General features: G+C 38.6%; 1 protein-coding gene across 1 annotated transcript in view; it reads left to right on the top strand.

Annotated features, from left to right (window-relative positions):
• Positions 1-13,289, top strand: part of LOC131063585 (lecithin-cholesterol acyltransferase-like 4) — a 102,126-nt gene that overhangs the window by 54,488 nt on the left and 34,349 nt on the right. The gene's annotated exons all lie outside the window — the stretch shown is intronic.

Raw genomic sequence — 13,289 nt, 5'->3', positions numbered from 1 at the left:
CTCCTTCACATCAAAACATTGATCTTGGAATAGTTCTTATCCAAGATTGTGATCCTCAATTTTGTCTCACTTGGTGGCACATATGATGGTCCTGCCCTCACCACCATTGATATCATCTCCTTACAATAATGAGATCGCGCTACATGAAATGAGATGCCATCGGCAAAGAAGAACTTGCCAATGACATCATCTATCTCATCCTTTAGCTGCTCATTGAACAATTTAGTTATGGGGTTTGCAACTTGCGTTTCCCCTTACCCTCTTGTGATTGAGCCACAACATTGTAAGTGGACGAAAGTCCTAACATCACTCCTCACGTTTGCAATGTATGACTAGAAGAATGTAGCTGGCTTTGCTGAACCTGTGCCCTACTAGACAAAATTGTAGGCATTGCAATTGCACTATCATCAGGAACACCCCAAAGCTTGTTGATTTCAAATTTTATATTTGATGTTTGTAGAATCTTCCAAAAAAGGACACGGTTCCACATCTTTTCCTCGAATAAAAAGGAAGTGTGTATTAACTCTAGTAATGCTACCAAACCATTCTACACCACAAATATTGCATTTCCACTTCCTTGTGCCACTCCCCGATGTGCCTGGTATTTTTGTTGCAAACTATTTGAGAGGAGATTTAGGATCAAAAGGACCCTTAGCATATTGTGCCAATAATTTGGAGGGGCACTCTATACTAGCTGCTGCACTTGCCATGGAACTAGTTTGGGCTCCAGGATCAGCCCCATGGTCACCCTCGTTAGCCTCAGGTTCATATTCTAATTCATTTCCACTTTGAGAATGAATTTCTATCTCATCCTCACTCATGTCATGAGAGCTCATTGTGACACTGCATTTCATAAAATGAAAAATAAATTCAATAAGCACCTAGTTTTAGCCTAGTTTAACAAATTTGAAAACAAAATTTAAGATTTGATATTGAATCTTGAGGAAAAAATGAAGAATGATTCCAATGTTACATTGAAATGAATGTATGAATATGCATTTGCAGACAAATGCATATTCATACATTCATTTCAACGTGATATTGGAATGGCTGCAAATGCATATTCATACATTCATTTCAATGTAACATTGGAAGCATTCTTCATTTTGTCCTCAAGTTTCAAAATTCAAATCAGATTTTGAAAATGAAACCAAAAAAAAAAAGCAACAAAAAAATTGAAAATCAGAAAATGAAACAAAAAGAAAAAAACCCTACCTTGTGCTTGAAAAATCTCTGCAAGTTGGTGTAGAATCCTCCTCCTCTTCTACTTGCTCCTTGTCTCTCCTCTTGCACTTGCACTCAATCTATTTCTTTTCACTCCTTCAATCACTTTTTTCTCTCCTTTTCACTTAGCTGTTGAAAAAATCAGAAAATCAAATGTGAGCAAAGGAGAGGATTTGAATGGGTTTTGTAAAGGATAGAGGGCATGGATGGTGCCGACGTCCAATTAGGGTGCTTAAAACAAAAACAATTGAAATAAAAAAAAAAATTGACTTTTTGACACCCAACGACGGGAAACTTCTAGCCATCCCCAAGACGCTTGAGGGATGCCTGGGCATCCCGGAGACGTCCCTGTCCCCATCCTGGATATGTGGGGGTTCGGGGGGAACGCGTTCCCATGTTTCATTGGTGAACAAACATTTTCATGGGTGTTTATAAGGGGATGAAGGAAACAAATTACAAGTAAAACTAATACAAAACTGGTACCACAAAGAGGATCTTAATGGGTGTTCTCAAAAAACTGAAGAAAACTATAATTTTCCATCAATTGGTGGACACATTCAATAAAATCAACCATGTGGGATTTGTGACTTCTTGTAGGTAACATGATGCTATTTATTATCAACCATTGAATGGGACTTTGATGTGGTCAGATTCGATGGGATGAAAATGGAAGGCATGTTCACATACTGATAAGCACACATGATATAGCTAATCAGTGGGTCAATGCAATCACATAAGTGGAAATAATAACAAGTCGATGTGCAGTTGAGAATGAGGCATGCGATTTGCAAGAAAATCTGAAAATATAATGGAGAAAATAACTTAATCTTATTTAATGCCCAAGTGATGAAGACTTTGGCAAGCAGAAATAGCGGAATTGATCACAATCGCAGTTGTGAAAGTGGATATCCCTTTAAAGGGATGTATTTCTTGACAATTATGATATAAACAAAGGTGAGGCTCGGGGCATCCATGGATTTTCAAGCAATGATGTTTTTACAAGACAGCTTTGAGCCTTTTGTTTCCCACTCAATACAAATTAGTTAGTAACTTCATGTTTCTTTAATTAACAGATATTTTATTTGAATTTACTTTAGTATTTGGTATGGCAAATCAGCAAGAAATGGAAGAGGATGATAGTAATATTTATTCATAAATTTATGGCTTGGTTGTGAAATTTGTGCAGTGTAAACTTATCTGCTTAGACTTAGACAGTATCACAAAATTTCTTGTTTAGGATATGTGCCATATCTGGAGGAAATGTCAAATTGTAAAGTATTGGTGTCACATATATCTCAAAAAGTAAATCTTGCTTTGTGGACTGAAAAGTCCAATGGACCATCTAGATTCACACATGCCATGTATACCCAACCTTGTACACTATTGATGTATGAATCACAATTAACTGTAGTCCTGGAGTAAGAGTTGGTGGACAATGAGATAAAACATGAGCTTTATTCAAAATCTTGAAGAGCTTTGGAAGAATGACATTGATAAGAATGAGGGGAGTTTAATGAGAAAACAGTAATCCAAGCTGTTTATCAGTTGGGGGACGATGTGTAACAACCTTTTTCCTTTTAGTGGTTGGTATAGTGGAATTGGCACTTGGTGGGACCCCATTTGTTTGGTTCTAATTATGTAGCCCCTATAACTTCTGGCCACATGAGCCACCCTTACTCATGCAGTGGTTGAAGCTGAGGATTCAAACAAGTGACTACTATCCCTGTCATTAAATTACTAAGCCATCCAGTCAACACCTTGTGGGCAGAGAATGTGTAACAATCTTCGATTTGCATCGTTAAAGGGGAAAAATTCATTCATGCCACCACCAAGACCTTCTGTAATGATTGATGATTCAAAGTAACAAACTCTTGTCTATGTAAGGCTTTGTATGGCTGAGGATGTTCAAATGGTAAGGTATTTGCCATGGGGCCCTGTTGTGACCATTTCACACATCGCCCCATTAGAATGGGGACCCCCTCTTTTTCGCTTTTGTTTTGCCTGTTCTTCTCTCTGCTTTTAGGATTTTGAGTGAGTGAGTTGTCTGTCTGAGTTGAGACTGAAACTTAGGGGTTCCTTTTGAATGTTTTTAAAGTTGAGTCCAGGCAAATTTTGAGATTTGTTAAGCATCCTCCCGAGGATTGTGATTGTTGAAATAAGGTAAGTCTGTCAGGAGAGTCTGATAGGTCTCAGGTTAGGTTTAATCAGGGTTTTTGGGGTAAAGTCCAAATTTGTCTTAGTGTTAGCATTTTGAAGGTGGAATTGTGTGTTCTTGCCTAGGTAAATTTTGATCAAATTTCGGAGGTAAGATGATGCCTGAAATAGAGAAATCGCAACTGTCCCTCTCCAAGGGTCCAGGGCAAAATTCATTCTAAGTACAATTTCTTATTTTGAGAAGGCTTGCTAACTGGTTCCTGACCTTGAAGATGACCTAACTCTGCCTTGTGAAGTAATTGGAGACTTAAATTTTGAATATTTTAGCCAGAAAGGGTGAAATCGCTCCTGTCCCTCTCTGAGGGACCAGGGCGAAAATGTTATTTAATGCATATTTGTCACTGACTTTTCTATTTTGTTTTGTGCAGGGTCTCAGAAGAGATGATTGGACGTGACTTGATGCTTTTAAGGATTTTGAAGGCATGGAAATGAAGAATTTTGAAGGATTAAGAGAAAATCACTCCTGTCCCTCTCTGAAGGACCAGGGCGAAAAGGCTTATTTGAGTCATGCCTGGCCTTGTTTGGTCAAATTGAAACGTCAAGGGCATGGTGGAGGACGAAATGAACATGATAGAGCATCCAGACTTGATTAAAGACAATGAAAAATGATGGAGTTTTGCCTGGAAGACAAAGTTTGCTCCTGTCCCTCACTGAAGGACCGGAGCTTGAATTTCAAATTTGCACTATTTTTACAAGATCAAAATGATTTTATGATTTGAAGAGATCAAGGAAAACATGATTTGTGCGTTGAATATAATTTGAGTGGTCCACAAACAAGGAAATATACCAAGATGACAAAAGGCGCTCCTGTCCCTTGCTGAAGGTCTAGAGCGATTTTCCAAAAGTGCAATTTTCTTGCAAGGACAAAACAAGTTTGTGATTGAAATGAATGGAAGAAGGCATGTTTAGCCCGTTGAAGATAATTTGGAAGGCTAACAAGGGACGAATAAGCTTGAAATTGCAAAATCGCTCCTGTCCCTCTTTGAGGGACCAGGGCGAAAAACATATTATCTAGCTCTTCTCTCCAAGTTTGGACAAATCTAGGCCAAGGTGCAAGTTTGAAATGATGTTTAAAATGCTTCGAGGTGGAATTGAGATGCGAGATTTGCAAATTTTGATGACAATTGGCAAAAGCGCTCCTGTCCCTCTTCAAGGGACCAGGCGAAATTTCCAAATGTGCCCATTTACCTTACATTTTGAGATGCTATTTTTGTTTCCAAGGCTCAAGAAGGAGTGGGGAATGATGTCCTATGCCCTAATGGTAATTTGAAGATCGAAGCGATCAAGAATTTGCACAAGGACTCAAAAGCGCTCCTGTCCCTCACTGAAGGACCAAGGCGATTTTTATAAAATCAACAATTTCCCTCCAAGATTACGCTAAGGCAAGGTTGTGCAAGATGGGAAAGGTCTTCTAAAACATGGTGAACAAGGATTTGCCTCCAAAACTTGATAATCCTAGGCTAAAATGCAAAAGTCGCTCCTGTCCTTCACTGGAGGACCAGGGCGAAAATCTTGGGAGAGCCTATTTTGCCTTGCAAAAACAAGTTAAGCATGCATGGAATGAATGAAAGGGATCATTGCTTACCCCACAATGTGAATTGACAAATTTAAGGATGAAGGATCAAAGACCAAAAGTGGAAAATCGCTCCTGTCCCTCTCCAAGGGTCTAGGGCGAAAAAGTCTTAAGGGCACGTTCCTCCTAGGTATCAAGTGAATTAAACTCAAAGCTCCAATTAAAAATGCCATTTTAGATGCCTAGATGAAGTTTTGGCAATTAAAAATGAAGAATGCAAGGCTTAAATTGCAAGTTCGCTCCTGTCCCTCTCCAAGGGACCAAGGCGAAGTTATTGGCATTCATTATTTTTTACCTTATTTCAACATTGATATCCTCTAAAAATGCATTAGATGCCAAAATCGCCAAATTTCAAAATATTTGAAAAAATTAATTAAATTGGCATTTAATAAAGAGCATGTTGGCATTTAATAAATTAATTTTGAGCCTAAAAAAAAAATCGAATTTTTATTATAAAGGCATTTAAAATTAATTTTTGTGAAATTAAAATTAAAAATGGAGCGCTTGAGGGCTTATTTTTATTATTTTATCAAGTCGGCCTCTTCTTTTTTCAATTTTATTTATTCTTTTTAGGCCTATTTTGCCAAGTCGGCCTATGGGGAGGTGAAGTGGTGAGCGCCCTATATAATAGGGGTGTTTTGAGCAATTTTAAACAATCATTCACTCATTACTTCAAGTGCGATTTGGAGAGCAAGAGGAAGTGCAAAAGCTGGTCTATTTGGAGCGAATTTGTCTTAAGTATTGAAGACTAGAGGTGGTGGAGTTGATGCTTGTGAAGACTAAAGGAGGCGCATTTTGCTAAAGGGAGGACTTCGATCTACATTTTGCCTAGCCAAAATTCACCTTATTTTTGCATCATTTCTTAGAATTAATTCTCAAGTGGAGGTATGGTGTAATCACCTTGACACCATTATTGAAGATTTGAATTTTGCGCTTTGTTTTGAATATCCTAAGTTTGATGTAGTTAATTAGGAAATGATAACTCAAGATTTATCATGAAGTTTCCTAATTGAAATCTTAAATCTTCCTTTCTACTCTATATTTCTACGCTTCAAAATATATTACTCATTATGAAATGTCGTGTAGGTGTCAAGATGGCGACTCCAAAGGCAGGAGCATCCGCTAGTCGTCCAGCTCTCATGAAGGAAGATCAAAGGAACGAGGAATTGGAGACCAAGATCGTGTCAAAGTGGAGCAATAATGGAGATACCAACTTGGGAAAATTCAGTGTCAAGAAGTTTCGAGAGGTCCCCTACATTGGCAAGCCATCACCTGTCGCAAAGAGGATAATTGAAAGTGGCATCATCAAGGCAGCTGGTTTCCCTCCAGCAGTCCAGTATCATGAACTGATGATCGAGTGTGCCCGCCATTATGACTCACAATCGAGATCGATCGTGTCCAAGGAAGGAAACACTTTGGCTTACCTTTTAGAGGAGGCTATAAGTGAAGCTCTCCATCTTCCAGAGCATAAAGATATGATTTACAAAAGCCTAGAAGGAGCCAGATCAATGTATGAAGATGATTCAGACACTTTCTTGAGTATCATCAATAAGAATTGGTTACTCAAAAGTCGTCCTCGCCTGAGCAAGATTCCCAACACACCACATAGGATCGACTTCCAGGAGGAGTACAAAGATTTGATAACTTTGCTCAATCGAGTTACAGGGGATCCTCAAGCCTTCTATTTTGAGAAGTGGATGTTCTACTTCATCCAAGTAATAGTTCAAGGAAAAGGAACGATTCATTGGGCTAGAATTATTAGCCATTGCCTGGATGTGCAGTTAAGAAGACTAAAGCCTACCAAGTCATTTCACATGAGCTCATACGTCATATATGCCTTGATCAGGAGTTTCGAATATGCAGGACTACCTCACAGAGGAGTGATCGGAAGAGGACCCGGAGAAGTGAGAGTTTGTGACTCTTATGTTCATTTGCATCATCCACCTGGAAGTGACTACAAGTTAGTCAATGATACCTTCACGATGAACATCACCAGGATATTGCAAGGCGGGATTCACAATCGACTATCTCTGGATGCACAAGAGCTTGTAAAAAGGTATGGTGCTTGGTTCATCCAATTTCAAAAGTTTACATATATCAGAGTTCATGGGTGTCCTTCACCTCCCTATATGTTGCCGAGGTATACGACAGACAGGATAGTGTTACTTGAGGTGACTAGGCAGTTGGCAGCTTATGCGAAGGCATTCAGACACAGGCATGGAAGTGGAATTCCCGTGCCCATCATATTGGGGAATTTAGTTGAGGTATGTCCTAATGCTTTAGCCTTGGATGATGCAGAGAAGGAATTGGCTTTATATTCATTCACGTTCTTTGCCTTGAGGGAGAATTTTGATCCTTATGGGTATATGGAAGAGACATCTGGTAGAAAGTACAAGCACGAATTTCAGGTAGAAGACTTTTGGATGAATCTCTCAAGTGATTTAGAAGTGAAAAGAAAGATGCATTCCAGATTACCTTTAGATTTCATCAGGAAATGCAAAGTTTACAGAGTGGCTGATCAAGCTCAGGACAGTGGCAGACATCTCTAGTCATCCTATGACAGAGAAGACAAAGTAGTGAAGATAGATTGGAACGAGCCTGAGATTTCAGACTTGAGAGCTTTTGTGGCCCCAGTTTTGTCATGTACTCGCAGATGGGTGGATGTACAACATCAAAAGTTAAGAGAGCATAACGTACCAATGACTTTTACTTTGGAGGAAAGACCAGAAGAAGGAGGAGCAAGCCCAAGTGAAGGCAATTCTCATCCTAGAGGCGCGAAGAGGAAAGAAAGACCTAAGAAAAGGGAACCCTCCAAGAAGAAGCAAGAGGCCAATCGAGATCGCTCATTAGGTACATCATCTCGACATGAAAAAAGGACAAGTCAAGTTGAAGGACAAGAGAAGACGGTGCCTGAGGTTGATGAATCTATGGAGTCAATGGTACAGAATGATAAACCTGAAAAGGGGAAGGCACCTCAGCATTCGTCAAGTCGATCTCCCCAAGTCAATGAGCTACATGAAGAAAAGAATGATGATGAAATGACATCTCCTCTTCGAGAAGATGAACCATTGCTTAAGGAAATACAAGTTAAAGAGACAAGATCTGCCATTCCAGATTGGTTGAAGGAGAGACTGACAAGGGTGATTGTGATTGAAGATGAAGATGATGTAATTGACTTAGAGAGCCTTATAGGGAATTCTCAAGAAGCAACGGAGAAAAAGAAGGCCACCAAGATGTCCAAGATGATCAGAGATGAGACAGGGTCCAGGAAGTTGCAGATAGCTACACCAATAGTGGACAAGTATGAAGGTGAAATTCTCGCAAAAGAGTATGATGTAGAAACATTTGAGCTTGGTCCACTCACTGCTGAATAGGCACTGGATGAGGCAATCGATTCATTTGAAGTACTTAAAGACAAGCTTAAGGAGGAAATGGAAAAGAATAGAAAGCTTGAGAGAGAGGTCGGTGCTTGGAGAGGTTACTTTAGCCATCTCAATCAGCCCTTGGGACGTCAGGATCCGGCAGTGTCTCCTGTGCAAGCACTTCCCCTTGAATCAGTTGGCGAGGCAGAAAGAGTCAAGAGCTTAGTTCAGCTTATGAGCTCTTGAATTGACAAATCCCACACAATAGCCATTGAATTCGCAACAAGAATGATGTAGACAATCCATCGAGCTATCCAAGTTCTTGAGATTATCCATAACCTAATGATAACTGTAGCCGCTTTCGCTCACACTAGAGATGTTATCATTCCTGTTCTGCAAGTAATCAGACAAACACCAAGGAAGATCCCAGCACAAGAAAAGATAATGGATGGAGGAGCTCATAATTTACTTCAGTGGTCAACTCTACTCTAGATGAAAGAGGTTCTTTTCGAGGACATCAACACCAAATGCAATCAAGTTGAGGGCGTCGTCCATCCAATTCAGGACAAAGTGTTTGATGTGTTGTGTACCATTCTCGGCAGGAGGATCGAAGTTGAAACAGATGTGGACCTTCAAGAGTTGGAAGAAAGAGTCAAGGTCATCTTTTGCAAAGATGAGAATGTCATCACAAATGAGCAACGAGATCTAATGTTCACTACTATGCTCTTGATTGAGAAGATCAAAGAACTCGAACTTGGATGGGAGGCTGCTCTTCTCAAGGCCTTTGATCAGGTTATCCACTTGGAAGAACGAATGAGGAATCTTCCCGAGATTCCTATTGCTGAGATTGAAGGAATTGTGTCCAGATTCGTTGCATATGCTAAGAAAGAACATTGGAAGGGGAATAAGGTTCTAGAAGAGAGGTTGTTATAAAATGATGTGGCATCTTAATTATCATTGGTCTATGTTTTCTTGATTTTTGTGCCAATTAAATATTTGGCTATGCATTTAATAATGTTCAACTAAAAAGGGGACTTTTTGTAACAAACCCTAATTAGGGTTTAGGTGTCAGAGTCTCAGCCGTTGATCTTTTTTTGATCTGAGCCGTTCATTGTAATTGAGGATGCTATATATACCCTCACTCATTTTCATTTTGTCATAGTTAGAAATTAGAAGATTAGAGCTTTTGGAAAGAAGAAAGTTATTTTGTAGCAAGATTGAGCATTGAAGAGAGAATTTCAAGCAATTGTTGTCTATTTTGGCTTTGAGATCAATAAAATATTGAAGTTATGGTGTTTTATTGCAATTCTTGTGGCTATTTTCATGGTTGTTTACTTTCTTGAATCATTCTCAGTCGAAGTAGTATTTAAGTTTGAAGGACTAAGTGTTGGGCTTGATCTTTGGTGAGATTCACGTTCCAAACCACTAGCGTCTTACTGATTGTAAGGACGCCTTGTGTGGTCAACTGGAAATATTTGGATTGCTTGAACCTTCAATCATTATTGAACTATTGATATGTATCTTTATGGTAGTATCTATAATTCTTGATGATTTGAAAATCATTAAACACCTTAGAAGATCGCATCAATTTCAGTAGAGTTGTAATTGCTTGGCAATACTGAGATTGGTAGAATCTTACCAAGTCTAGTCTACATTGAGTCATTCTTAGGATTAGATTAGAATTCATCTCTGGCAAACCCTATCTTTTGATCTTTTTTGAGAACTTGTTAGTTTTAGGAAAATTCTGTTCTTGCAGCTCGAAGACGTAAGGCCCCTTGAAGTAACAGCATTTACAACGACCACTGGTGCTTATCCACACGTAGAGATCCTACAATGAAGAACCTTGAAGTCACCCTGATTGATCCTTTCTCGCGATATCTTCAGCAGTCAGAGGCTTTACTCAAGAGAGGATAAGGTACCCTTAGGTATTTTATTCTGTGTTTGATAGTGTACAAAATACACGTCAACAGGCCCCAAGCATTTTTAACAATATTTAGATCGAATTCTGCCTTAGCAGTTATAAACTATGGTGGAGGAATACCCAGTATACATAAATGTATATTCAATTTTTCAGACTTTACAGACTGGAGTGAGCAGGTTTTCCACTGAAGATCTGCAATTAATGAAGTAGATGAGATGGAGTTTACTTATGAAGGTAATCTAAATAAATTCAAAAATGTAATTTTTAGTAAAGGATAAAAATGAGAATTTGAAGAAGATAAACCTCTTCAGAAAGTCACTTAAGATATGAAAATATGAATTTGAATTTGTAAGTAGCTGGAAAGAAACATTTCAGGCGCTTCCTTTTGCAGAACCTAAAATCACTTCTGCAGGCTTAGACCTGCCAATTCTAGAGTGTATGCAAGAAAGAAGCAAACTTATTTAATCAAAAACAGTGGTGAATGTGATAGGTGTTGATGTATTCGCATTAGCAAAAACATCTGGATGACCGGGAGATTTTAGTAATGGCATCATTACTTTAACAATGCTATCAGCTATGTTTCACCTACTAATGACTCATTCCCTTGCCTCAAGCCCTAGATGATGATGCTTGCCTACAATCTGGCCAATTTTAATTTGGGTCAGGGGGGTTTCTTTTGAGGCACTTTTAACATAAATGCCCTTAGTGGTACCTTTTGCCTTGTATATAATAGGCATTGCACTTATCATGCAGTCATTGCATTCTGCTTTCACCCCTGGATCTCTGCTTATGTTCAATATTCAAATGTATATCAAATATCTTCTTCTATGTTTCCTCTTTTACTGATTGAACATGTGGACCTGAAGTAGATCAATGCCCACCAGATGCATGGTTAGCTATTGATTTTGGTAGGAATCATTTTTGTTACTAAAAACTTAGATATAGGCTATTATGTCTGAATGCCGTGGGAATATATGGCTTTTTCCTTCCAAATCCATTGATTTTGATTATTATGGCATTACAACCATTAGATTTGGCAAGAAGGTTAAGATTCAATGAAACAAAATGGTTTTAGCTTATTGTTTGCAAGTTTAATAACATTCTATAAAAGTCTATGGCTATCATTTTAAAGTTCACATTCAATGAAAATCTTTTGTTTTGATTCTGTCAGAAACTTATGTATGCTGGCACATTTATAAGGAAATAATCATAATGTGATTGAGTAAATTATATAAATTCTAGAGATGTTTGACTCTTGGACTAGTCTCTTGCAAAATTGTTCTTTGGTCCTGAGAATTCTCATTCAATAAAGCTCATCGTTGTATTGATACTAATAGTGGTACATGGAAAAAAATGTAATCCTGGAACAAGGTGGAAACACTCTGAAATGTATTTCTATTGATTGCCTAAAGACATATCTTTTCAGTGTTTTAGAATGTACTGGTTGTGTTCTTAATCCAATCTATAGTAGGGGATTGTCTGAGGAGACAAAAACCTTTTATTACTGTGCTGGTTGCTGACAAGCAAAAGAATATGGAAAAGGAGCTGAAGTTGAAGCAAAAATGGGCTAGGTTGGGAGCCTAGGTAGAGGAGATTAGTACTTTACTATTTCTGGGCTCACTTGATCTGAGGTGTGTGGGTTTTTAGGACTCAAGTTATAGAAGCTTCATGAACATCATCCAACATTTTCTAATACCTTGTCTTCTTCAAGCTCATTAAGTTCCATGCTCTTGCGGTCTGTTTACAAAAACAACAATATTCGCTTCTGACCAGTTCTTACCACTTAGGGTTTTTATTTTGTTGCTGATGATCTTGTGTGTTTCTATCTGAGGGTTGTATGTGACTTTCTTGTTGTAAACTGCCTCCCTGCAAAACTATCTTATAGTGGCAGCATGGTGTCTCCATCTGTTTGTTTGGAAGGGATGGATAATTAGCTGTTTTTAGGAAGAAGGGACAGTCATTTGGCAACTCTCTACTCTTGCCTCTATTCTCTCCATCGTCTTCCTCTTCTCATTGATCAAGTGCCCCTTACTGTGGATAGGGAACACTAGTGCTTCTAGTTTGAGTGGATCAAGCACATAAACCTGAAGTCAGTTGATTGCATAAATGGCCTTTTGGTTGAGTGTTCTTGTGATGAATGAGCCCTAACATCTGTGTGAGTGCCCCCTTCTATGGATAGGCTGACCCAATGGTGAAGCCCCAACTATTAGGAGAGGGGCAAGAGACCTAAATGTCCTTACTTGATTGAGTCCTAGTTGAGTCAGCCTCTTTGATGCAACCCAACCCAGGTAAGGCATAAGACTGTCGGAGAAAAGGACTTAACCTACTTGTCTGCACTGTATCTCTGTGGCTTCTCACATCATTTGGGTTGTAAGTTCATGGTAGTTGACTCCTGACTATTGTTCAAAACTTCTAATGTTTCATGAGTGGCCTTGCTTTGCTTGGGGCCTTGGATCAGTACTTAGGCATCCTTGTGACACATCAGGAATCTGGGTTAGGGAGATTCAATGGATTTAGCAATCTTATAAACTTATAATTATATGTTTCATCTTTTTTTGAGGGCATTTTATGTTACAGAAAGAAGTCAGAATTTGGCATATGCTATTCATTAAGGCTCTTTCTATGCATGGGACAGTTGAAACTGCTTTTTGAGAATAATAACTTCCAGTGGTGGCTGAGATTTTTAATCATTGTTGAAAAATGATAAAGAAATATATGAAATTTTACTCTTATGAACCCAAAATTGCACTCAAGGAAGTACATCTCCAAGAAACGTAGGAAAGATACATTTGTTTTATGTAGGAACCAATTAGAATCAAGGATCATATGCTTGATAGAACCCAAAAAACCACTCTGGTCAATGTGCACCAGTTCATGTTTGGCCTAAGCGTTGTAATTTGATATTGTAATCCTTACATGGAAGGTGTCCTTTCTTGTTGCATGCTGAGTATCTCAACTGTTTATGATTGATCAAGTTAATGATTTTTTTGATAAA

The sequence above is a fragment of the Cryptomeria japonica genome, chromosome 4 (genome assembly GCF_030272615.1).
Source record: "Cryptomeria japonica chromosome 4, Sugi_1.0, whole genome shotgun sequence".
Classification (NCBI taxonomy): domain Eukaryota; kingdom Viridiplantae; phylum Streptophyta; class Pinopsida; order Cupressales; family Cupressaceae; genus Cryptomeria; species Cryptomeria japonica.
Note: the sequence above shows the minus strand (reverse complement) of the source record. Positions and strands in the feature narration are given on the sequence as shown.